Raw genomic sequence first — 24,467 nt, 5'->3', positions numbered from 1 at the left:
AATGCCCTCCTAATTAGCCCTAATTATTTACTTGTTTGTTTGTTTGTTTTAGCCCTAATTATTTAGATTTGCATACCATGCACTACCAGTGCCTGGCACACAGTAGGCCTCAGCTGCATGTGTTGAATGACTACATGATTGTCTGACTCATAGCCAGAGAAAGGACCACAGGCCTGGCTCCTTCGTGGAGTCTTGGTCTGCTGTTGTTATGCAATGAGTATCTGCTGAGTGCCTGGCTGTGGTGGCCAATGGTGTGTTGACAGGACAGGCACCCCCTAAGGGCAGGAGCTGCATTTTCTCCACCAGAAGAGGGAGATCATTTCACGTGGAGCCTGTGGGTTTTGGTGAACTTGGGGACTTCTGGTTGCCTCGGCCTCTCCAGGGGTGCTGATGAACTCAGTGGTCGGTGGCTCTGGGTGCTGAGTCATGTAACACTTGGAGTTAGCGGTATGGCTGGGGAAAGGAGGGTGGCCAAGGCAGGAAGTGGGCTGCTGTGGCCAGGGCGGGCTGCCCTTATGACCTCTTGGGCCTCAGGGGCTCTTCCCAGAGCTAGTGACCTGGCTCATTCATTAAACCGCAAGTCTAAGGGCACCACCATTCCCAGGGAGGCTCGGTTCGCCAACTTCCAGCCTTCCCGCCTCCCTGGGGAAGATGTGTCTCCCTGTTTTGGTCCAATTTTCCATGTGGGATTTCCGGAGACACCAGATGGGTCATGTGATAGGAGACATGGTTCGGGAACTTCGTACATTTCTAAAATTCCTGACCCTATTTTCAGATGCCTGCTCCCCTGTGCATACCCCTCCCCAAACATACCCTTTTATTATGAGCAATATCTTCCTTTCCAGTGGAGAATAAGAATCATTAGTAGATGTATGAATCAGAGTTCCAGTGGGTTGAGAATCATCCTTAATTTGAGAAGGTCTTTCTGCTAGACTATGGTTAAGGCTTGCCTGAGGGGTCTTGGTGGGAAACGTGCAGTTTTTGGAATACAAAAACTGGAGGAAACACAAACACTCTGCTATGGGTTGAGGATCATGTGCTGTCTGATTATTCACAGCAAGGGCCTGCCCTGGCCTGTGCATCAGGGAATTTGGGGATAACCTTGCTTCAGGCTGTCTCAGGGAAAGTCATGTTGCAGTTCTGTGCATCTGTGAACCACAGTAATGCATACATGCCAGCTATGGGCTTTCCTAGTAGCTTAGAGATGGGGAATGCAAGCTAGATAGCACTGAAAAATCGGCACCAAGAAATGGTTGGTCGTAGGGGACAGGGCCTCAGGCTATGGGCAAGGTGTAGGGGATGCACCTGGAGAGAGACTGGGGTTCTAGGAGGAGGCAAGATCAGTGCTGTGAACTAGAGGAAGTGGGGCTAGGAAGGAAGAGAGAACCCAGATACGTGTCCAGCACCACAGCTGTGAGCAAAGACCACACCTTTGAACAATCAGAAGGTTTCAGAGCACAGCCCTGAGCCAGAGTGCAGGGCTCGGTGGGCAATGGCTGGGCTGGCCTTCTGTGTATCCCTCCTGTTGGGCCCTTATGCAATGAATGCATGACCTGCATAACCTTCATGCTGTGGCCCAGAGCCCTGGAACAGAAGCACGCGCGCGCGCGCGCGCGTGTGTTTATGTTTGTGCTGGAGCTTCTGGATCAAGGACTATGTCTCCTCTCCCCTCTATGTCCTTCGACTATTCCTTCTAGAGGAGTCTGTCCTCCATGGGGCCACAATGTAGGGGCTGTGAGGCTAGCATGGAGGGGTCAGCTGCTGTAGCCTAGGGCCTTCCTTATTCATGGAGCACTGAGTGCGGCCAGGGTGCCCTCCTTCCCTCGCTGAGGTGCCCTGGGGACAACTGATTAAGCAGGTTGGCACAGTGTCTGCAATGATTTACGGGCTCCCCAGAAGCTTCTTCCTGGAGAGCTGGGCTGCTGCATTATTCATGGAGAAGAGCCGTAAATCTGCCCCTGGAGCTGGCTCTGGCTCTGCCTTGGAAGATGAGGACAGAGGGAAGGGGTGGGGGAAGAAGGGCAAAGTGCTCAGGGTGCCAGGCAGTTCCAAACAGGCACCCGAGCCCTGCTTGTCAGTGTGCTGTGGAAGGATGCTGCAAGTCACCTTGTCCATTTCCTGCATCTTAGGGGTGACACTCTAGGTCTGTCTTTTGTTACTCTGGTCCAGCACTTTTCCTCTTGTCTAATCTGGACACATTTTACTGTAGCTGAAGCCCAGGCTTTCTGCCTGAGGCAATTCTTAACAGGACTTTAAAATATCAGATCACATTTCTTTAGAACAAATGATCTGCCTAAAGCCCTGGTATCAGGCAGTGGGGTTCTCCATTAGTAAAATCCAGACTGAGCCTCTGCTAGTCTTACTTCTGGCTGTGGTTTACTCCATCTCACTCACTAAGATCTCTGTGTGAAAAATGCAAGGCAAGGCATAGCCTCGGGCGTGAGAGGAGCCATTAGTGCAGTGCTCCTCAAACTTGGGCCTGCATCAGAATCACCTGTAGGGTTTATCAAACACAGATTTCTGGGCCCTGCCCCCAGTGCTGCTAATTTAGGAGGTCCAGAGTGAGGTCCGGGAATTTGCATTTCTAACAAGTGATGCTGATGCCTCTGGCTCAGTGCTAGCACCTCGAGAATCACTACCTTAATATACTTTAACCCAGCTTTGCTACGCTAACATCACCTAATGAGGGAAGGAACCATCCTATAAAATATACAATCATTAAATTCATTAATTAATTCATTCAGTAAACATTTACTGACACCTACGTAAAAACACAGATATGAAAAGCCAGGCACTGACCTCTGTCCCAGTTCATTGTTCAGTATGGAAGAGAAGGACATGTGAGCAGACTCTGGGCATTTGCTAAGCTGAGTCAAGCAAGTCAATATATTCAGTCTCTGCTGAAGGCTTGTAAATGCCTTCACTGCTCACTGCTGTGATCTAAATAAATAGAGGAGACATGGTAGCATGGTGCTATCTTTTCCAAGGCTGACTGGACAAACACCTAGAGATTTGACGGGCTGTGTTCAGTCCGTCTGAAGGTACCAGTGTCCTAAAAAGGAGATGTTCCTGCAGATTAGGAGTTGAGGGGGTCTTCATGGAGGAGAGGAGGCCTGAAGGATGAGTTTGGGAAGGAGGAGAAATTGGTAAGCATGGTTATCCATGCTAGAATAACACTCTCTTCAGCTTCACAAATGTAACTGTCCACTTGCTTTCTGAGCTTTAGGCTGAAAAACCTTTCCTCTGACCTTACTGGTCCCAGATCCTCAGTTTCTCGTAGTCTCTCATCTGCATTTTCTCCTGGAACCTGTAGACAACAAAATATGCTTGTCTCAAAGACTTACAAGGGCAAACAGAGAGTAAAAAGTAAAGGCTGTTTGGGCAGTGTCTGAACCTGGGTTGGGAGAGACGGTAAATAAGGAAGGGGATTTATGACAGAGTGGAAATGGGTTGCAAGGAGCTATAATAGGGGGTGCCTGGCTGGGAAAGGGAAGAGGGCATGGAGTAAGGAGCAGGTTATTTAGATGCATAGCAGGAAGCCCTGTTGAGACCTCCCAAGACTGTACTCCACTCCCATCCTACTGCTCAGAAGGAAGCCTTTTAAACTATTTTCGTGTTTCTTTTGGGATTTATATCTGTATTTCTTTCTTTCTTTCTTTCTTTCTTTCTTTCTTTCTTTCTTTCTTTCTCTCTTCTTTTAATTATAGGGAGCACGAGCAGGGGTGGGAAGTGGAGAGAGAGGATCTTAAGCAGGCTCCACGCTCAACTCAGAGCCCAATGCAGGGCTTGATCCCACCTTGGGATCATTACCTGAGCAGAAATCAAGAGTCAGAAGCTCAACTGACTGAGCCACCCAGGTGCCTTTATATCTATATTTCTAACTAAAATGAATGCATTGCTTTCTCTTTATCCATTAACTTCAGACATTATTGACTTTCTATTATGATAAATGAAAATATAAACTCACTTATACACACTCTTCTACATCCTCTCTTCTCCTAATATCATTATACCTAGATTCTTGTTAAAATCGTTTTCAGAGTTTTCATCATTACGGGTATAAATTTTGGTCACTGTTGACACAAATGGTATAGTCTAATTGTATCTCATTTCTTGTACAACTTTGAGCTTTTTTTGGAGTTAATAATTGCCTCAGCTTTTCATTCATTTTATTTTCTTTGAACATCTGATTAAGTAATTTCCCACCATTTGATAGCTCTGTAAAATACCTTTCAAAGCAATTTTCTGATTGATCAAGCCCACCAGATAATTGACCATCTTCATTTTCTCTCCCCTGGGGTCATGTCTTTGTGCACTCTAAGATCCGTTGCTCTATCTGGACTCACTTCTCTCTCTGGTGGCGGCACAGCCTTATCCCGCCCCTTCCTCTCTCTACCATTCTGGCATTGCCTTTGCCCTTTGCCCTTGTCTTACGTTTATTCTTGGTCGCTTTGACTCCATGACATGTCTGTCTCTTTCTTGATTTACTCCCTTGCTTTGGTGGTGCACACCCTCCAATAGCTTCTTGAGGGATAGTATAGCAGATATAAATGTTAGGAGATTCTGCATGTCTGAAATGCCTTTACTTCACTCACAAACTAGATTGAATATAGGTGGGGAACCGTAGGGTGAAAAAAATTTCTAGCTACTAGTGTTGCTGTTGAAAAGCCCACCTCCATTCTTAGTCTCAGCCCTTTGCTTGACCTATTTTTGCTTTTTAAAAGCTTTTAGATATTTACCCCTGGTATTTTAAAAATCATGACAATGGGTCTTGGCATGTATTTAAAACAAAATCGAAGTTCAGTCTGGAGACCCATGATCTTTAATTCTGATATGGGGGAACTATCTAGCTGGGGGCAGTCCACCTAAAGAATTATAAGCCATAAAATGCTCATTGTCTTAAGCAACTAAATTTTGGAGCAGTTGTTATGTAGCAGTAGATAACTAGAATAGTGGGAGGAGAGAGCTTAGAGCTACACTGCATGATTCAATCTGAAGATTTTTCTTTGGTGCCTTATATTAGCCAGCTCCTTACCTCTATCTACTCTCTCTGCATTTAGATTCAGGAAATTCTATGGTTTGGAAATTTACTGGCCCAAATATAACTACTGATATTGACTCCAACTTTCAAAATGTAGCATTCAAGATCTTTACTCTGATATAGGTCAAGGCTAAACTTTGGCACTATGATGATTCATAATTTTTTTATATATATAATTTATTGTCAAGTTGGTTTCCATACAACACCCAGTGTTCATCCCAACAGGAGCCCTCCTCAATGCCCATCAGTTTGTTCTCAGTATTTAAGAGTCTCTTATGGTTTGCCTCCTTCCCTCTCTGTAACTTTCCCTCCCCTTCCCCTCCCTCCTGGTCTTCTGTTAAGTTTCTCAGGATCCACATAGGAGTGAAAACATATGCTATCTGTCTTTCTCTGCCTGACTTATTTCACTTAGCATAATACTCTCCAGTTCCATCCACATTGCTACAAAAGGCCATATTTCATTGTTTCTCATTGCCAAGTAGTATTCCATTGTATAAATAAACCACAACTTCCTTATCCATTCATCAGTTGATGAACATTTAGGCTCTTTCCATAATTTGGCTATTGTTGAAAGTGCTGCTATAAACATTGGGGTACAAGTGCCCCTATGCATCAGCACTCCTGTATCCCTTGGGTAAACTCCTAGCAGTGCTACTGCTGGGTCATAGGATAGATCTATTTTTAATTTTTTGAGGAACCTCCACACTGTTTTCCAGAATGGCTGCACCAGTTTACATTCCCACCAACAGTGCAAGAGGGTTCCCGTTTTTCCACATCCTTTCCAGCATCTATAGTCTCCTGATTTGTTCATTTTAGCCACTCTGACCGGTGTGAGGTGTTATCTCAGTGTGGTTTTGATTTGTATTTCCCTGATAGGGAATGATGTTGAGCATCTTTTCATGTGCCTGTTGGCCATCTGGATGTCTTCTTTAGAAAAGTGTCTATTATGATGATTCATAATTTTTTGATACAATATCCTGACTGTAGCTAAAAAACCTTTTTCATCAAGCTTTCTCCTCTCCCTAACCTAGGACATTTCCTTCCTAATGCTTTCCTTCACAGTCTACCTGCATCTTTTGAGAAAATGGGATTAAAAATCCTTGTGCACAATGTCTTCCTAGAATTTCTTCCCCTCATGCAATTTCTCCAGCAGATGTAATGTGGACCTCTGTCTGACCTCTGTCAGACACTAGCTCTTGACTGCTAAGGATTTTAATGGAGGCAGGTTTGCAGCCCCTGATGTGGCCCATATGACTTTCCCTCTACGAGTCTTAGAAAAACTTAGAGAGAGATGAATATGTGTAACATCACTGAAAACCAAGGCTGATGAACAACATATTATCAGATTATAAAAGGAATTCTTACTAAACACAATACTGATAAAGCTGTATCACAAAAGCAGAAACAAATGGTACACTCATGTTCCATTTAATATAAAGCAGAACATTTCTTTTCTCCTCCTCTGGTTGCCCTAAGACACTCTGATACCAAACTAATTAAACAACTATGAAACTGTCCCAGTACTGGGTTAGTGCCTTCCTACTAACATTTCTACATTCATTTGGAGACACAAACTGCTGTAAAACAGCACAGCGATATAGGGTGACCTAGACCAGGGAGCAGAGCATGCTGGGAATCATAGTTTCAAAGTTCTAGGAAGCCACAAAGTAAGGGGTGGGGCAAATCTCTATCAAAGCACGGCAGTAGCTTATTAGAAGAAAGCCTGGGCACCAGATCTTAGGAGTTGGGCTGACGTCTCTATAAAATACAGAGCCCTCAAAAGCCCTACTCCTATAGATATGAAAAGGGGATTCAATTGATTCCAATTAAACACTGGGGCACTATGGGAAATGTATACATTTTGTTTGATGCTACAATGGAAACTTGATATATCTCTTTTGTTTTGAAAATGAATAAAAAGGGAAACCACTCAACTTGATCTATTAAAAAAAGATGAACTGTGGAAATGAGAAAGGAAACTTTATCTTGAGGACTCAGATGTGCAGGGAGTACACGAATTCAATTTTAGAAAATTGCTTGGAATCCTCACTAAGTTGCAAGAAAAAAAAAATGTGGCCTCTGAACAGCTAAAGAGAATCATAAGGAGAAAGAAGACCAAGATGAAATAAGAAGAAATGACAAGATGCTAAAGTGATACTTAAAGAGAACTAGGTACGATGTTGGAATGTGTCAAATGAACTATGCTAAAACCTAGTGACCTAAATCACACCATTTTGTTTTTCACCATTCTGTGGGAAGGAATTAGAGCAGAGTGAGTTGATCAATTCTGGGGTGGGGTCTGCCCCATGAGGTGGTAGCATTTAGTTGGGAAGTGGCTGGAGCTGGAATGTTCAAGATAACTTCACTTTTCATACCTGGCACCTGGTGGCTAGAGAATTGTGGGACCTCTCCCCACCCCCTCGCATATGGTTTGAGTTTATTTATATGGCAGCAGGATCCCTAACGTGAGAAAATGGAAGCTGCCAACCCTCTTAAGATTGAGTATTGGAGGGGCACCTGGGTGGTTCTGTTGGTTAAGCATCGGCTTAAGACTTCGGCTCATGATCTCACAGTCCATGAGTTGGAGCCTTGCCTCGGGCTCCGTGCTGACGGCTCAGATCCTGGAGCCTGCTTGGGATTCTGTGTCTCCCTCTCTCTCTGCCCCTCCCCTGCTCATGCTCTCTCTGTCTCTCTCTCTTTCAAAAATAAATAAACATTAAGACTGAGGATTGGAAGTCCTAGAATATCCCTTCTGCTGCAATGCTATTGGTTAAATCAGGTTATAAGACAAGCCCAGATTAAAGGGGAGGGAAATAGTACCTCTTAATGGGAGGGGATGCATGCACAAGGAGGTTTAGGAGGAATTATTGACAGGAATTATTGGAGGAGTTATTTTTGCAATCAATTTACTCAGGGGTTGTAAGTTCAAAGGAAGGATGGAAAAGAAACTTAAAAAAAAAAAATCCACACCAAAGGAGGTGAGGAGCAGAATTGACACTATGGAAAATTGGAATCATGATGTGGAAAACAAATTTGAGAGGTTGTCCCAGCAGGTATGAATGGATATAGAGATGAAAATGAATGAGAGAGGACAAAGAAGCAAGATCCTAACAGAAGTTCCTTTCTATGCTCGTAGAATTTCTCGCGCTAGGTGTCTTGGTGGGAGAACTGTCTCACACATATAGTCTGAAAAGGCCAGAATTCCGTTTTCTTGGGGAGATTGCTGAGGTATGAGCAGGTGACCTGTGTGTCAGCCAGTCAGGCACATGCATCTGGGACTTCGAACAGGAAGCTTGTAGCACAAAGATGAAAGGACTAAGGAGAATTTGCATGGAGACTGGTGGGTTCAGGACAGCAGAAGCCTCAGCACAAGCTGCAGTGTCCAGGGTCCAGTACCACAGTGGTAGTGGTGTGAGCAGCCCCAGGGTTCAGTGGTAGCACCTTGGAGTCCTTGTTGGGTATGTTCTGTGGTGCAGCATGATTGTCGTTCTCATTTCTGCTGCCTCATTCTATGCTGCCCATTTTGAGCCTGGGTCTTGTTTTTGTTGCTGTTTTGTTTTGTTTGTTTGTTTTTAAAAAAATTTTTGTGAGATTCCCAATGTCTGTTTAATAAATTCTTTCACTACTAACACAGCCAGAGTTAGTTTGGGTTGCTTGGAATTAAGATCCCTGACTTGTACAAGGGTAAGAACAGACTAACAGGTGTTGCTGTGGGAGGAAAACCAGGATAACTGGAAGGGGCAATGATCAGTCAAAACAATTTTTTTTTTCTTCTTAGAAGTCAAAAGGGAATCCAAGTATGTGTCCAGAAGTGTTTCACGATATTTTTAGGCAAAATAATAAAAAGAGATCTCATCTGGACATATCATGGAAATAATTATATTTAATAAGAAAAAATATTATATAGGAATCAAGAAGTGAAAAATTAGATTACCTGCAAGTCAGGATGACTTCATACCATACCACCTGCAACACTAACTGCCAAAGAAAGGGTAACAGTGTTTCCTTTTTTTTTTTTTTTTAGTTTTGTGGGTAAGAGTCTGTGATCCACATTTTTTTTTAAAGAATTACTTGAAGATGTTTAGCCCAAAACTGAGTGAGTGATTCTCACACTTTATTCTGCTTTCTCAAGATTGTTTTAGCTATTCTAGGGCCCCTGCCTTCCACACAAACTTCAGAACAAGCTTGTCTAGATATACAAAAAAATCTTGCTGGGATTTTGACAGGAATTGTATTAAATCTGTAAATCAGTTTTAATAGGGCTGAAATACTTATTATGTTGAGCCATCTAATCAAGAAACATAGTATGTGTTTACATTTATTTAGATTTTCTTTGATTTCTGTTGTCCACATTTTGTAAATTTTAGCATATAGATCCTGTACATGTATGGGTATACGTATATCTAAGTATTTAATTTTCTTTGGGGTTATTGTAAGTGGTATCATGTTTCACATTTCAGTTTCCATATGTTCGTTGTTAGTATACTGACATGCAATTAATTTGTATTAACTCTGTATCCTATAATCTTACTAAACTCAGATATTACAGGTTTTTTTTATAGATTCCATGTGATTTTCTATATAAACATTCATGTCATCTGCAAAGATAGTTTTATTTCTTTAAATTTTTAAATGTTTATTTATTTTTGAGAGAGAGAGAGAGAGAGAGGAAGAGAGAGAGAGAAAAAATGCGAGTGGGGGAGGGGTAGAGAAAGAGGGAGACACGGAATCCAAAGCAGGCTCCAAGCTCTGAGCTGTCAGCACAGAGCCCAAGGCAGGGCTTGAACTCATGGACCATGAGAACATGAGTTGAAGTCTAATGCTTAACCAACTGAACCATCCAGGCGCCCCAAAGATAGTGTTATTTCTTTTTTTTTAAATTTAAATTTTATTTTTTACATTTACATCCAAATTAGTTATCATATAGTGCAACAATGATTTCAGGAGTAGATTCCTTAACGCCCCTTACCCATTTAGCCCATCCACCCTCCTGCAACCCCTCCTGTAACCCTCAGTTTGTTCTCCATATTTGAGTCTCTTCTGTTTTGTCACCTTCCCTGTTTTTATATTATTTTTGCTTCCCTTCCCTTATGTTCATCTATGTTGAGGTCCTCCGTAGTTGCAAATGGCAAAATTTCATTCTTTTTGATTGCTGAGTAGCACTCCATCGTGTGTGTGTGTGTGTGTGTGTGTGTGTGTGTGTGTGTGTGTATCTATATATGTATATATGTATATACACCTCTTCTTTAGCCATTCATCCATCGATAGACATTTGGGCTCTTTCTATACTTAGGCTATTGTTGATAGTGCTGCTATAAACATTGGGGTGCATGTATCCCTTTGAAACAGCACACCTGTATCCCTTGGATAAATGCCTAGTAGTGCAATTGCTGGGTTGTAGGGTAGTTCTATTTTTAATTTTTCGAGGAACCTCCATACTGTTTTCCAGGGTGGCTGCATTCCCACCAGCAGTGCAAAAGAGATCCTCTCTCTCCGCATCCTCACCAACATCTATTGTTGCCTGAGTTGTTAATGTTAGCCATTCTGACGGGTGTGAGGTGGTATCCCATTGTAGTTTTGATTTGTATTTCCCTGATGATGAGTGATGTGGAACATTTTTTCATGTGTCAGTTTGCCATCTGGATGTCTTTGGAGAAGTGTCTATTCACATCTGTTGCCCATTTCTTCATTGGATTATTTATTTTTTTGGGTGTTGAGTTTGATAAGTTCTTTATAGATTTTAGACACTAACCCTTTATCTGATATGTCATTTGCAAATATCTTCTCCCATTCTATCCTTGCTTCCCTTCCACTGGTTGCCGTTTAGTTTTGCTGATTGTTTCCTTTGCTATGCAGAAGCTTTTTATTTTGATGAGGTCCCAATAGTTCATTTTTGCTTTTGTTTCCCTTGCCTTTAGAGACATGTTGAGTAAGAAGTTTCTGCGGCCAAGATCAAAGAGGTTTTTGCTTGCTTTCTCCTCGAGAGTTTTGATTGCTTCCTGTCTTACATTTAGGTCTTTCATCCATTTTGAGTTTATTTTTGTGTGTGGTGTAAGAAAATGGTCCAGGATCATTCTTCTGCATGTCACTGTCCAGTTTTCCCAGCACCACTTGCTGAAGAGACTGTCTTTATTCCATTGGATATTCTTTCCTGCTTTGTCAAAGATTAGTTGGCCATAGGTTTGTGGGCCCATTTCTGGGTTCTCTATTCTGTTCCATTGATCTGAGTGTCTGTTTTTGTGCCAAGGATTGTTTTATGTATGTATGTATTTATTTATTTATTTATTTATTTATTGTGTTTATTCATTTTTGAAAGACAGAGACAGAACACAAGCAGGGTGAGGCAGAGAGAGAGGGGGACACAGAATCTGAAGCAAGCTCCAGGCTCTTAGCTGTCAGCACAGAGCCCAATGCGGGGCTCAAACTCATGAACCGCGAGATCATGACCTGAGCCAAAGTCAGACACTCAACCAACTGAGCCACCCAGGTCCCCTGATAGTTTTATTTTTAAACTATATTCCTTTTATTCCTTTTTCTTGTCTAATTACAGGGGCTAGGATTTCCAGTACTATGCTGAATAAAAGCAGACAGAAAAGATGGCAGATATTCTTGCCTGTTCCTGATTGTAGGAAAAAGCATTCAGTTTTTTATCATTAAGTCTGATGTTATCTGTAGGTTTTTTTAATAGATGCTCTATATCAAGTTGACATAATTCTATTCCTAATTTGCTGAGCGTTTTTATCATGAGTGGGTATTGGATTTTGTCCAATGCTTTATCATGAACTTAAATGTAAAACAAAAAACTATAAAACTTTTAGAGAAAAAGTAGAGAATCTTGGGGTCTGGATCTAGGCAAAGAGTTCTTAAAGTTGACATCAAACTATGATCAATGCACACATGCAAAAAAGATAAATAGGACTTCATCAAAGTTAAAAGCTTTTTCCCTGTGAGGGTTCATATGAAGGGGGTAATATAAACCACAGACTGGGAGAAAATGACTGGTATCTAGAATATGTAAAGAACTCTCAAAACTTAATAGTAAAAAAAAAAAAGTCCAGTTGGAAAATGGAGAAAAGACATGAACAGGTATTTCACATAGAGAATATAAAGATGGCAGACAAGCACCTGAAAAGATGTTCAACATTATTGGCTTCTTTATTCACCATAGCCCAAATTGGAACCAAACCAGATGTTCTTCAACAGGTGAATGGTTAAAGCAACAGTGGTATATAATACCATGGAATACCACTCAGCAATAAACAGAACCAACTATTGATACATTACATGCAATGACTTGTATGAATTGCCAGAGAATTATGGTGAAATTAAGGTGAAAAAAAGCCAATCTCAAAAGGTTGCATCGTGTATGATTCCATTTATATAGCTTTCCTGAAATGACAAAATTAGTATGATTAGCAGACTAGTGGGGGGTTGGGGTTAGGGAGTGGGAGCAGGAGCATCTATAAAAGAGCAACACAAAGGTTCCCTGTGATGGTGGAACTGACATTTATTTACTATGGAAGCAGATATAAGAACTTACATGTATGATAAAATTCTACAGAATTAAAACACACACACACACACACACACACACACACACACAAAATACAAGTAGAACTGGGAAAATCTAAATAAGATGGATGAATTGAATCAATGTTAGTATTCTGGTTGTAACAACAGTTTTGCAAAATATGACCTTGAAGGAAGCCTGGTAAAGGATATATGAGGTCTCTTTTTGACTTACAACTGCATGTAAATCTACAATTACCTCAAAATAAAAAGTGTAATTTAAAAAATTAAACAGGCATTTACATTAGTAAGCCAGACAAAGATCTCACCATAACCATTATTAGTTGATATTGTTCTAGAAGTTTTAGCTAATACGATTATTCAGGAAACTGAAAGAAGAAACTAAGAAATAGGAAATGAAATTATCAAAATTTGCATATAATAATTTTTTTCTACCTTGAACACCCTAGGGAACAGGAGAAGAGAGTTCATAAGGGAACCGGTCACAAAATGACCTCAGTTAATGAAGTCAAAAGCTTTCTTACAAAATAGCAATAGCTAGTTAAGAAAACAAAAAAGATTTCCCTGGAATGAACTATTGAAAACTGTGCAGAACCCATAGAAATAAAACTATATAATGTTACTGAAAGACAGAAGAAAAGTCTTGAATAAATGGAAGGACATGCTCCTTGTTGGGAAGATTCAATACATAAAAATGTCATTGTACCACAAATTATTTTATACCCTTAATAAAATTCTGATAAACATCTCATGGAAAGTTTTCCCAACTTAAAAAGAATGCAAAGTTCATTTGGAAAAATAAACGGGCGTGAAGTGCCTCATTATTACACTAAAAAATTAAGCATTCAATGCAAGAAACTAAAAAAAGAAAGAAAGAAAAAGAAATGAAAGGAAATAAGGAAGGAAAGAGTAATAAAGAAAGCAATGAGTTACACAAAGAAAAAGAGTAGAATTGATAAATATAACCAATAGCTCTTTTTTTTGAAAAAAGTGATAAAATAAATTCTTCCTTATACTCTTCATCATAATAAAACATGGAAGAAATAAAGTATAAGAAAAAGTAAATCTGTAATTTGATTCTTAGATGGGAATAATATAGGTATACATATTAAAAATTTTTTAATGTTTTTATTGTTGAGAGAGAGACAGAGACAGAGAGAGAAAGATGCAGTGGAGCAGAGAGGGAGGGAGACATAGAATCTGAAGCATCTCCACGGTCTGAACTGTCAGTGCAGAGCCTGATGCAGGGCTCAAGCCCATGAATCGTGAGATCATGACCTGAGCCAAAGTCGGATGCTTAACTGACTGAGCCACCCAGGCGTCCTTAGGCATACATGTTTTTAAAAATTTATTTGTTCAATTGAATTCTCTATCAGCACCAGGTTGTTTTAATTTCTCTAGCTCTGTAATATATTTAATTAGCATAGTGGTTACACTTTAAGCTCTGAAGTAATGAGTCCAGGGTTCAAGTACAGACTCCTGACATTTAGTACTTCTGTAGCAATGGCAAACTTTGTTAACATCTTACAGGAGCACGTAATTGTGCCTCACTGAGTTTTTGGAAGGAGCAGAGATCCACAATGCATGTGAAACTCTTAGCTCAGTGCTAAGTATGGTGTAAGCACTTGAGAGATGTTAAGTTTTTAGTGTCTAGGAGGCAACATCTCAAGCTTTTCCTGGCTTCCTTTAAGTCTTTTACCTCAATTTTAGAATTGTTTTGTCAAATTTTAAAAACAATCCCATTTAGATTGCATGGTATTTTAGGTACCTTTATTGATATTGTAAATGGAATTTTTCCCTATTGGCTTTTCAAACTGGATATTGTTGATTTATGGGAAAGTTATTGCTTTTAGAGTATTTATTCTCAACGAAAAGAATTGAAAAAGTTTTGCTTTTTCCTTTCCAACATTTACTCTTTTTTAGTTCTGATTTATTGACTTCCATGAGATAGCCTTATGTGAATAAACTTGACTTGGGTTCTTTACTTGCAACCAAAAAGTTCTACCTAATATGTCTTGGAAAAGACCAAATTTTTAAAAACTCTACTTGATGTCAGCTGTGATCTCTCTCTACGTCCTTATGGCTACTCATTTAAAGTGAAAAGATTTCCTAATTTTGACCCACCACTGCATTCCTGCAGTTAAATCTGCTTGGTCATGCATTACTCTTGAAATGTATTGCTGAATTCAGTTTATTGACTTATGTCAAGTTTTTATCTCTTTATTCAGGTTTGATATCAGAGTTTTTGCAAGATTTGTAAAATGACTTGAAGTATTTTCTATATTGTTCTCTGGTCTTGGAAGAGTTTATATAGTGCAGTAATGATCTATTTCCTGAGAGTCTGAAATACTTCTGGGCCTAACACCGTTTGATGGGTACATCTCTAAGGGTTTCTCAATTTGTTTCAAGCTTATTTCAGTGTCCTTTTTCTATATTTTTGGAATCAGTGCTGGTATTCTAAACTGCCTTCTTCCCAGCCTCCTTGCCCTTTTCCATTCCTCCCTTCTTAAATGCCAGGAGTCACTGGGTGGGCCTGGACAAGGTAGGGGTCCACACAGGGTGGGTAGTGCCCATGGCTCTAACTTGGGGTGTGAGGCTTCTAGCAGGCTGAGGAGGAAGCCTGCATGGGGTGGTGGTAGCAGGGAGAGGAAACTTGTCATGGCGGGGGTGCAATCCAATAAGTAAGCATATTAAGAATAATGAGAGCCAAATCCTCACTCTCTGAGAAGTGTGTTACAGTTACGGAAAAGATGAGAAGTAGAGTGGATCCTATGGTGTTGAATTGGAATTAGAGGTCTGGGTGAACTCATGGTTTTTAATATAAAGCAGAGATCTAGCAATAAATGCATGTCTTGTGTGTGTGTGTGTGTGTGTGTGTGTGTGTGTGTACTTAGTTTTCTATTGCTGTGTAATAAAGTAACCCCAAACTTAGTGCCTTAAAAAACAAGAGATATTGGGGCGCCTGGGTGGCGCAGTCAGTTGAGCATCCGACTTCAGCCAGGTCACGATCTCACGGTCCGTGAGTTCGAGCCCCGCGTCAGGCTCTGGGCTGATGGCTCGGAGCCTGGAGCCTGTTTCCGATTCTGTGTCTCCCTCTCTCTGCCCCTCCCCCGTTCATGCTCTGTCTCTCTCTGTCCCAAAAATAAATTAAAAACGTTGAAAAAAAAATAAAAAAAAAACAAAAACAAGAGATATTGATTATCTCATAATTTCTGTGCATCAGGAATCTAGGAGTAACTCAGCTGAGTGCCTCTGACTCAAGGACTCACAAGACTGCCATCAAACTGTCAGCTAGGATTGTAGTCTCGCCTGAAGGCTCTATTAGAGAAGGACCTGCTTCCAGTCTCACTCATGTGGTTGTTGGCAGGGTCACTTCCTCGCTGGCTCTTGGCTGGAAGTGCCCTCAGTCCCTTGCTATGTGGACCTCTCCATCGGGCAGCTCCCAGCCTGGCAGCTGGCTTCCTTCCGAGTGGGTAAGACAGAGAGAAGTCACAGTCTTCTTGTAACCTGAGCTGGAATGTGACATAAACCTAAACTGAAACTGGAACTTTTGTCATATTCTGTTAGAAGTGAGTCACTGTCCACCTCACTTTAGAGAGAAGAGGATTACTAAGAATTTGAATACCAGGAGGTGAGGATAATTTAGGGGCAATCCTGGGGCTGCCTACCACAAATGGATGATGATAGGTAAGTAGATAGATAGATAGATAGATGATTGACAGATAGATACGGATGGGTATTTTTCACCTCTGTGCTCTGAGAAACCTTAATAGCAGTGAACTCACCTACTGTCCAGATCTGTGTTTTTAAAGCACCTTTCTCCACTGAGGACTTTTAAAGAAGTGGAGGATTCCAGGACTGGGGAAGAAAGAGTACAAGATGAGCCTAGAACATCCTGTTGTTCCAGAAAGTAAAAAAGCGCTCAAAGAATAATGAGTACAGGTCAAGAGGACATAGAGATCAGATTGAAGGGGCACTACTAGCCAAATCTGGGATAATTTGACAAACTACAAGAGAATAGTAACAGATTTTTACAATTAAATGAAATAGGAATCTGGGAGTCCGCAGTGATGAAATAAATAAGTAAATATATGAGTGGAGAGGAGAGAAAAACCTTTCCTTAAAAGTAGAATGTCAACTCACATAGAAGGGATGATGGAATTTGAAAATCACCATTTGGCAACCTTCATAGTAGTAATAAGTGATTTCAGCCAAGAAACATCAGTGGATATTACAAGGGTAGTTGAGAAACTACTTACATAGTCTCAGAAAACTTTCCCATAAAGTAATTATTGATTACAAAGGGCTTTGGAAAAAGAGTCACTTAACAGTAGAAGGCACTCCCTTAATTCAGTAATCAAGGTCAAATTGAAATCATGTGACCCATAGCGTATGATGTTCTTGTTCAAAATATGTAACATGAGGAAATACCAAACAAATCCAAGCTGAGGGCCATTCAGCAAAATAGCTGGCCTGCATCTTCAAATGTATCAAGGTTAAGAAGTGTCAAAGAATAAGAATTCAATAAGTAAATTTGAAGAGCTAATTGGCTTTATTAAGTGATTCATGGATTGAGTAGCATGCTGTCTAGCAAGTAGAGAAATGCTCTGAGGAGATGTACAAAATGGAAGGATTTTATAGTCAGGAGGGCAGGGCAAAGAAGTTATTGGCAAAAGAGAAGGAAGGGCTGTTCCAGGCCAGGACATCTATTTTTGGAGGTGGGATTGGGGTGGTGGGTAGAGGGATGATATGGTCTTTGTCCTGCAGATGGCCTCACTAGTGCTGATCGGGAAATTTCACATTGACTGTTAAAATGTCACATTCCCCAGAGTAAGTTGACACTGTAAGTCTCAGTTTGGTGTCATGGCGGGGGGGGGGTGGGGGGGGGGGGGGTGGCTGTGTGCAAATGACTCCGTATTGGGCATATTGTTTCCTTTTTAACAAGAGTAAAGAAAAGACTGAGATATCATTCCAGATTGAAGAGAAATAACTAAATGCAACATGTGATTCTGGGTTGAACCTGTTTATTTATGGAGATTGTGGAGACAGTTGGTAAAACTTGAATGGGGTCTATAGATTGGATGGTAGAAGTGAATCCATATTGTTGTCCAGGTTTTGATGAGATTGAGATGATGTGGGAGGATGCCCTTACTTTAAGGAAATACGCACTCAAGTATTGGGGGGTGCAGGAGCATCCCATGGGCAAATTATTCTGAAATGGTTTAGGGGAAAGTTCTCTGTACTGTTCTTGCAACCTTTAAGTTTGAAATTATTTCTACATAGAAAGAGAAAAAGAAAGGAGACCCAACTGCAGGAGGCATATGATCCCAACTGTGTCAAATAAACTTGTCAATAAAAAAAAAAAAAGAGGGGAGAGAAAAAACAGTTACCGTAGTATCAGGTTGTGTGTAGTATTTTCCCCTAATTTTAAATTCTCTTCTGTAGTGGTTGTATGCCTTTCTTCTCCATTGCATTGTGAGTCTCCATGTCTTCTCCTTGATTTGTGCCACTAGAAAAATTGTGCAATGACTAAGAGCATTGGCTCTGGGCATGGACAGATCTGGGGCACACATTTAACTCCCAAGACCTCAGTTTTTTGGACTTTGAAATGGAGATATCTGTACTTCCTATCACATGGGGCCATCCTGAAATGAATGTGTGAATGTTAAAGTGGTTAGCACAATACTTGGCCATTAGTTGAATGCCCCATGAACAGTCACTATTGTTATCTTAATTATGGTCTTTTCAAAGATCCAGCTCTTAAATTTCTCAGATCTATAGTTTTTATTATTTTTAAATTATCACCTTCTTATTATCTTCAAGTTCTTTAGCTTTTCATAGCTTCACTTTTTTGCTTTTTACTTGTAAGCTTTTGACTTGAAGGCTTGTTTCATGTGATTTCTTCTGTTTAATGAGAAAAACAAAACTATATAAAGAGCCATTCTATTCTTTAGAGCTTTGTGTTTTCTCTTTGCTATAGCTCCTCATTGTTTCATAAACAATCATTAATTGTGGTTTTGATTTTCTCTTTGACTCTCTGGCTATTAAGACAAGTTTCCCTACTCTCCAGAGTGGCTTCATTTTGTTTCTTTGTTTCTCTTTTGTTATTAACTTCTACTTTTGTTGCATTGTGGTTTGAATTTGTGCATAGTACTATTTCTACTTTTGATATTTTTAATGAGATTTTCTTTGTGGCCTAACATATGATTGAATTTGTAACTATTCTTTGGCCATTTAAAATGAATACATATTTTCTGTTTCTAGAGAACACATTTTGATATAGATCTATTAAATCAAAATTTTAATAATAGGCTTGAACTCTCCTGTATTCTCATGAAATTTCTGTCTACTTCGTCTCTCAGAAATAGTAAGGTATATTAATCCTTCCATTATCACTGTGGTTTTGTTCAGTTACTCCTTAATTTTTAACCTTTTTGACTTTGTACGTTTAATGCAATATTCAGTGCACACAGATTCATGGTTCTTACATTCTCCTTTGTTTCTACAATTTACCAATATAGGATAACCCTTTTCCCCCTTTAAGGTAGTGAGGTGCTTTTTTGCTGTGAATTCTGCATTGTCTGATATGAATATTGCTTTCTTTTTGCTTTTCCTTAGGTAATAGGCACCTAGTAGATTGTCCATCCTTTTCCTGGAAGGTGGTCCACTTTTGGGGGAGTTCTGTAAGACTCTGTCCCTGGCCACACTTGTTTGCTCCAGAGATAGGCATCTGATGCACCCTGGGCCCATCAGAATCCTCCCTGGGTAGTGGGAATGGGATAAAGATTTTCACTCAGCTTTGTTGCTCTTTGGGTCTAAGGGGATACACACTTGGTTGCTGCCTGCTCCGTGGCCATCTTCCTATAGGTAGACTGGAAACCAGAGGGAGTGGATTACTGCAAATGGGAGAAGAGAAAGTAGACCCAGCCATGAGAGATGGGGGCACCCCCAGAATGGAGTTCTCAGTGTTATTTTAGTCCTGAGGCTCTGGAGTCAAGGTTTTTAATCACATGTCTCATATGATAATACTTTCTCCTCTTTATGCTTCCTTGTTTTCCTTTTTCCTTTTGCCATTTTCTCAGGTTTGCTTTGCAAGTTTCTTGAAAGTTACACTTTTCATTTCTAGCCTCCTCCTGGTTCCTTCAGACATGTGCATGCACACACACACCCCATGTATGTACTATTGCTTTACCAACCTCAAAAGAAAATATATATTTATTTCCCTTGTATATGATGGTTTCATGCTTTTAAAATTTCCTCCCTACTTCTCCCTCCCCTTTTTCTTGATACACAAAATTAAGATTGGTATTATGAATTTATTTCTTCATGTATGTATACTTTCTCTTGCAGTAAGTATTTTGGACATTTATGTACCTTCTCTTTCAGTCATTAGTTTGGATGTTTTGGACATTTCATTTGGACATCAACAATGCTAATGTTGAGTTTTCATAACCTTGAGTTCTGCTAATTTTCCTATTTGTTTCTTGCTTAGCTGGAACATTACTTGGAGCAAATTGTTCCGCATGTTTGGGTGTGTAGTATACATCTGAATGCTTAAATGTTTGAAAACTGTCTTTTACTTGACCTCACAAATGAATCGTAGCTTTCTTGTCTTGAATGTGGTCTTTTCCCCCTTGGAGCTTTGTAGATATTATTATATGATTATCATATTTCTTTGTGTATTTAGGGCTGTAAAGGAGAAGATTGATTCTGATTCAATCCTCTTTACCCTGACACGTAAACTTTTTCCCCTCAAATACTTAAAAGATTTTAAATTTCATCTCCGACATCCTAAAACTTCACCAGGCAATATTTAAGCTTGGTTCCTCTCTCATAAATAGTGTTTGGTCATCCGTGGGAACTTCTACCTATAAGATTAAAGATAATGTTCATCTCTCACATTTCCCACCTGATGCATCTTCTCCTCTTTCTCCTTCTGGAATAACAATGGGGAAGTTGTTTTAAAATGTAGGCTTTGTTGTTATTCTGGTATGGAGGGGCACAGATCAGGACATGACTAGCATTGAAAGGGTAATTTGTGACTCACATTCCCAAGAGGAAGGGGCATGCCACACCACACAGGGCCATGTGGGGAAGCACCAGGGTCAGTCAGGAGGCAGAGAGCGTGAGAGGAAAGCATGGGCAAGAAACTTCATTGTGGTTTCTATAAGAAGGAATGGGCAGAGTAAACAGGCTTTGGAGTGGCTAGTTTGAATAGTTTCAGCAGAATCTGGGGCAAAAAGGCTGTGCCTAATTGTCTTGTGGTTGGCCCTGGGGTTGTTAAAGGACATGGTTGAGTATGGGCTCAGGATTGTTGGTTTGCTCCTGAAAGGTGCTTATAGGTGAGTCTTCCTATCTCTAGGAACTGGCTCCCCCTGGGATGGGCAGTGTCTCTGGGACAGCAGAGCCTCAGCTATCAAAATATCATGAAATATAAAAAATAGAAAGGCATGATTAACACAGAAGCAGCTACCAGAAGCCCCCCCCCCAATAACACTACTATATCAATAGTTATGTTTGCTTGATTGTATTATAATAATATAATAATATTAGTATAACATATTATGTTTTTTCTCGGCCATATTAGAGGGTTTTCTTTCTCCCAAACAACCACTTTTTATTTCATTGTTCCTTTCTATTTTTTTTATTTATTTTTATTTTATTATTTTTGGCTTTCATCTTTATTATTCCTTTTTTCCTTCTCCTTCTCCCCCTCCCCTTCCTCCTTCTCCTCCTCCTCCTTCTTCTTCTCCTTCTCCTCCGTCTCCTCCTCCCCCTCTTCCTCCTCCTCTTCCTCCTCCTCCTCCTCCTCCTCCTCTTCCTTCTTCTTCTCCTTCTCCTTCTCCTTCTTCCTCTTCTTCATTTGCTCCATTATTCTATTCTCAGCTTCTTGAGGTGAATCCTCAGTCTTATTTTCAATCTTCCTTGGTTTTAGTTCTAACATGTTCAAAATTTGTTTTAATGATTTCCTCTTTAACTTATACATTATTTGGCAGTGGGATTGTTTTGCTTGTTTGTTTCCAAATATATGGGCTTTGGGGGTATCCTCTTTTGATGATTTATTTGGGGTTTTTATTGTGTGGCAGAACATGTGGTCTGTTTCGTTTTGAGTGTTTGCGATTAGATGAGACCAGCTTTAACATGCAGTTCAGATCAAGTATTTCAAATGACCCATGTATGCTTGAATGATATGTGTTTTCTACTTATTGGATGCAAAGTACTGTATGGCTCTATTACAGCAAATCTATAATTTTATTGTTCAAATACTTACATTGAAATATTTTATAATGGGAGCAATTTTTGACTGCATGATCTATTCATTTCTGAGAGTGGTGCATTCTGACTATGAATTTGTTACCTTCTCCTTTCAATACTGCCAATTACATGTTTTGAGTTTGTATTGTTAGTTGTATGGAAGGCATTATTATTACACCATTTTAATGGATACTTCTTTTTAAGACTAGGAAATGGTTGTCATTTCCATGCAAGGTTTTCTTCTAATAATTAATATTTCACCAGTCCCCTTTTGGTTAGCATTTGTGTGTGTGTGTGTGTGTGTGTGTGTGTATGTGTGTGTGTGTGTGTGCTGTTGCACATCTTTATTGCCAACCCTCTGTCTTAATTCTAGATATTTATCTCATAAGTAGCATATATATGAATTAAAGGGAAAAGCATTACAAAATTTTGTCTTTTAATATTTTTAAATGTTTATTCATTTTTTGAGAGAGAGAGAGAGAGAGAGAGAGAGAGAGAGAGAGAGGAGGGAGGGGCAGAGAGGGAGACATAGAATCTGAAGCAGGTTCCAGGCTCCGAACTGTCAGCACAGAGCCTGATGTGGGGCTCGAGCCCACAAACCACAAGATCATGACCTGAGCTGAAGTCTGATGCTCACCCAACTGAGCCACCCAGGTGCCCCAAAATTTTGTCTTTTAATAAAGGTTTCACCCATTCAAATTCATTTATCATGAGTATCAATATATTTGAAATTACTTCTGCAATATCATTTTTGTTCCTATTTACCATGCTTTACTTTGCTTCTTTACTTCCCCTCCATTCCTACTTTATGTTGAATCAGTTTTTTTTGTTCATTTTTTTCTGTCCGTGCTTGTCAGTTACACATTCCACTTCTATCCTATTGATGGATAATCTTGTTGAACTCTCAGAGTTCATCTCTCACGGCGGTGTTCTGTCAAATGCCCTTCCCTACAGGGTGATTTTGTGGTTGCCTTAGCTCCAGCTCCATGGGGTTTGGAGTTGTGGACAAGGTATCATATGAACAACTTTGTCTACATGTTTTTCCATGTAGATGGAATAGTTCTGAACTTTATATCTACACAGGGACATGGGCTTAGTTTCTTTCTTGGGCTGCATGTCTATTTCTGGCCTGAGATAAACTGCGTGTGTCCAGACGCCTGTGTGACGTGGGCAGAGTCAATCCAGACTTGCCTGGTGGGCCAGCTGTAAGCTCATGGCTCCCTGGCTTCACACAGGAACCTGTCCTGGCACAGTGTCCCTATCACCAGTGACTCATCTCTGTTCCAACTCTTAGCTGCCCTTCAGTTTCTGCTTATCACTTTGCTTTCCTTCTCCATTATATGCCTGTGAATATCTTCCTTTCTTTATTCTCTACAACATGCTTATATACATATATATTAAATTAACAAACATATCTGACATTTCTGTATGTTGAGATGGAGGTGGGAGGTTGGCCTCTTGACCTGAGAGTCCCATATTAATTATTTATACACAAATTAGACTGCAGCTGAATGACTGATGTATGTTGGAACACTTTTGGGTGAAATTCCCCTCTGGGGAGATTGAGGAAGGAGGCACCGTATCCTCTTCAAGCATCCCTAAAGCCACATCTTTTTGGTTTCTCCTGTGCCTTTTCAGTTCTCTCTGGGCTCTTGAATGGGACCTGGCCATTCTTACTGCCCCTGCTCCCAATCTCACTGGCCTGGATAGCAAGCCCAACATGGGCTTCTTCCGAAATACCCACAAGCAGTTTGAAGGTCAAAAAAGGCAACACAACAATGCAATAGCAGAAACAAAATCGCTGTGACACAGGTGGATAGAGGTAAGGCTAAGGAGGAGCTTTTTCCCAGAGATGGTTTCTGAACCGTTCTGGACACTGAACAAATGGGTTCAGACATTTGCCTGACGTAGTGCCGGGCTGGCTCTAGACCTGCTGGTTGGGGGAACTTCTGGGCTCTGGAGCCTCCTCTCTGTCTGTGGGCTCTGGCATCAGGTGCTGAGTATTTGGGTGCTGCTGCTGATCATGCTTCTAGGGTATTGTTGCCTGGGCCCCTTGCACGGTTCCCCAGCCCTCTTCCTGCCTTTTTGAGTCGGGCAAACTCACTGCTTTCTTGTTGAGACTTGTAAGAGCCTCTCTGCTTCTTGCCCACCCAGGAGAGCACACTAGTCCTAAATATCATTTATTAAGCACATATACGTGCTTCATGTCAGACAGATCCTGTGCTAAGGGCTGTGTCTTCTTTCAGCCTGTTGTACCCTTGTATGAGTGCTATCATAGTGTGGGGACTAATGTTATCACCATTTCACAGATGAAGACACTGAGGCTGACAGAATTGAAGCCCTGGCTTGAGTTCACACATCTGGCACATGGCAGAGTTAGGAATGAAACCCAGATTCGTCTCATCTCAAAGGCTGGGCTGTTGACTGTGCACATTTCTGCTGAGGATACAATAAGAGGCAGTTGTATTATCAGTGTTTGCTTCAAGGCAGTTTCCAGATTGCCAGTCATGGCTGGGGGAGAGGGGCTCCACTATTCACCACCTCTCCAGAAAGCAGCAGAGCCCTTCCAAAGTCTTCTGGAAGGAACTCAGCACATTGCGAAAGAAGGCTGATGAGATCTTTCAGGCATATTTGGGAGGCG

This window comes from Herpailurus yagouaroundi, unplaced genomic scaffold (assembly GCF_014898765.1).
Source record: "Herpailurus yagouaroundi ecotype Mexico unplaced genomic scaffold, PumYag 221, whole genome shotgun sequence".
NCBI classification, from domain to species: domain Eukaryota; kingdom Metazoa; phylum Chordata; class Mammalia; order Carnivora; family Felidae; genus Herpailurus; species Herpailurus yagouaroundi.
Note: the sequence above shows the minus strand (reverse complement) of the source record.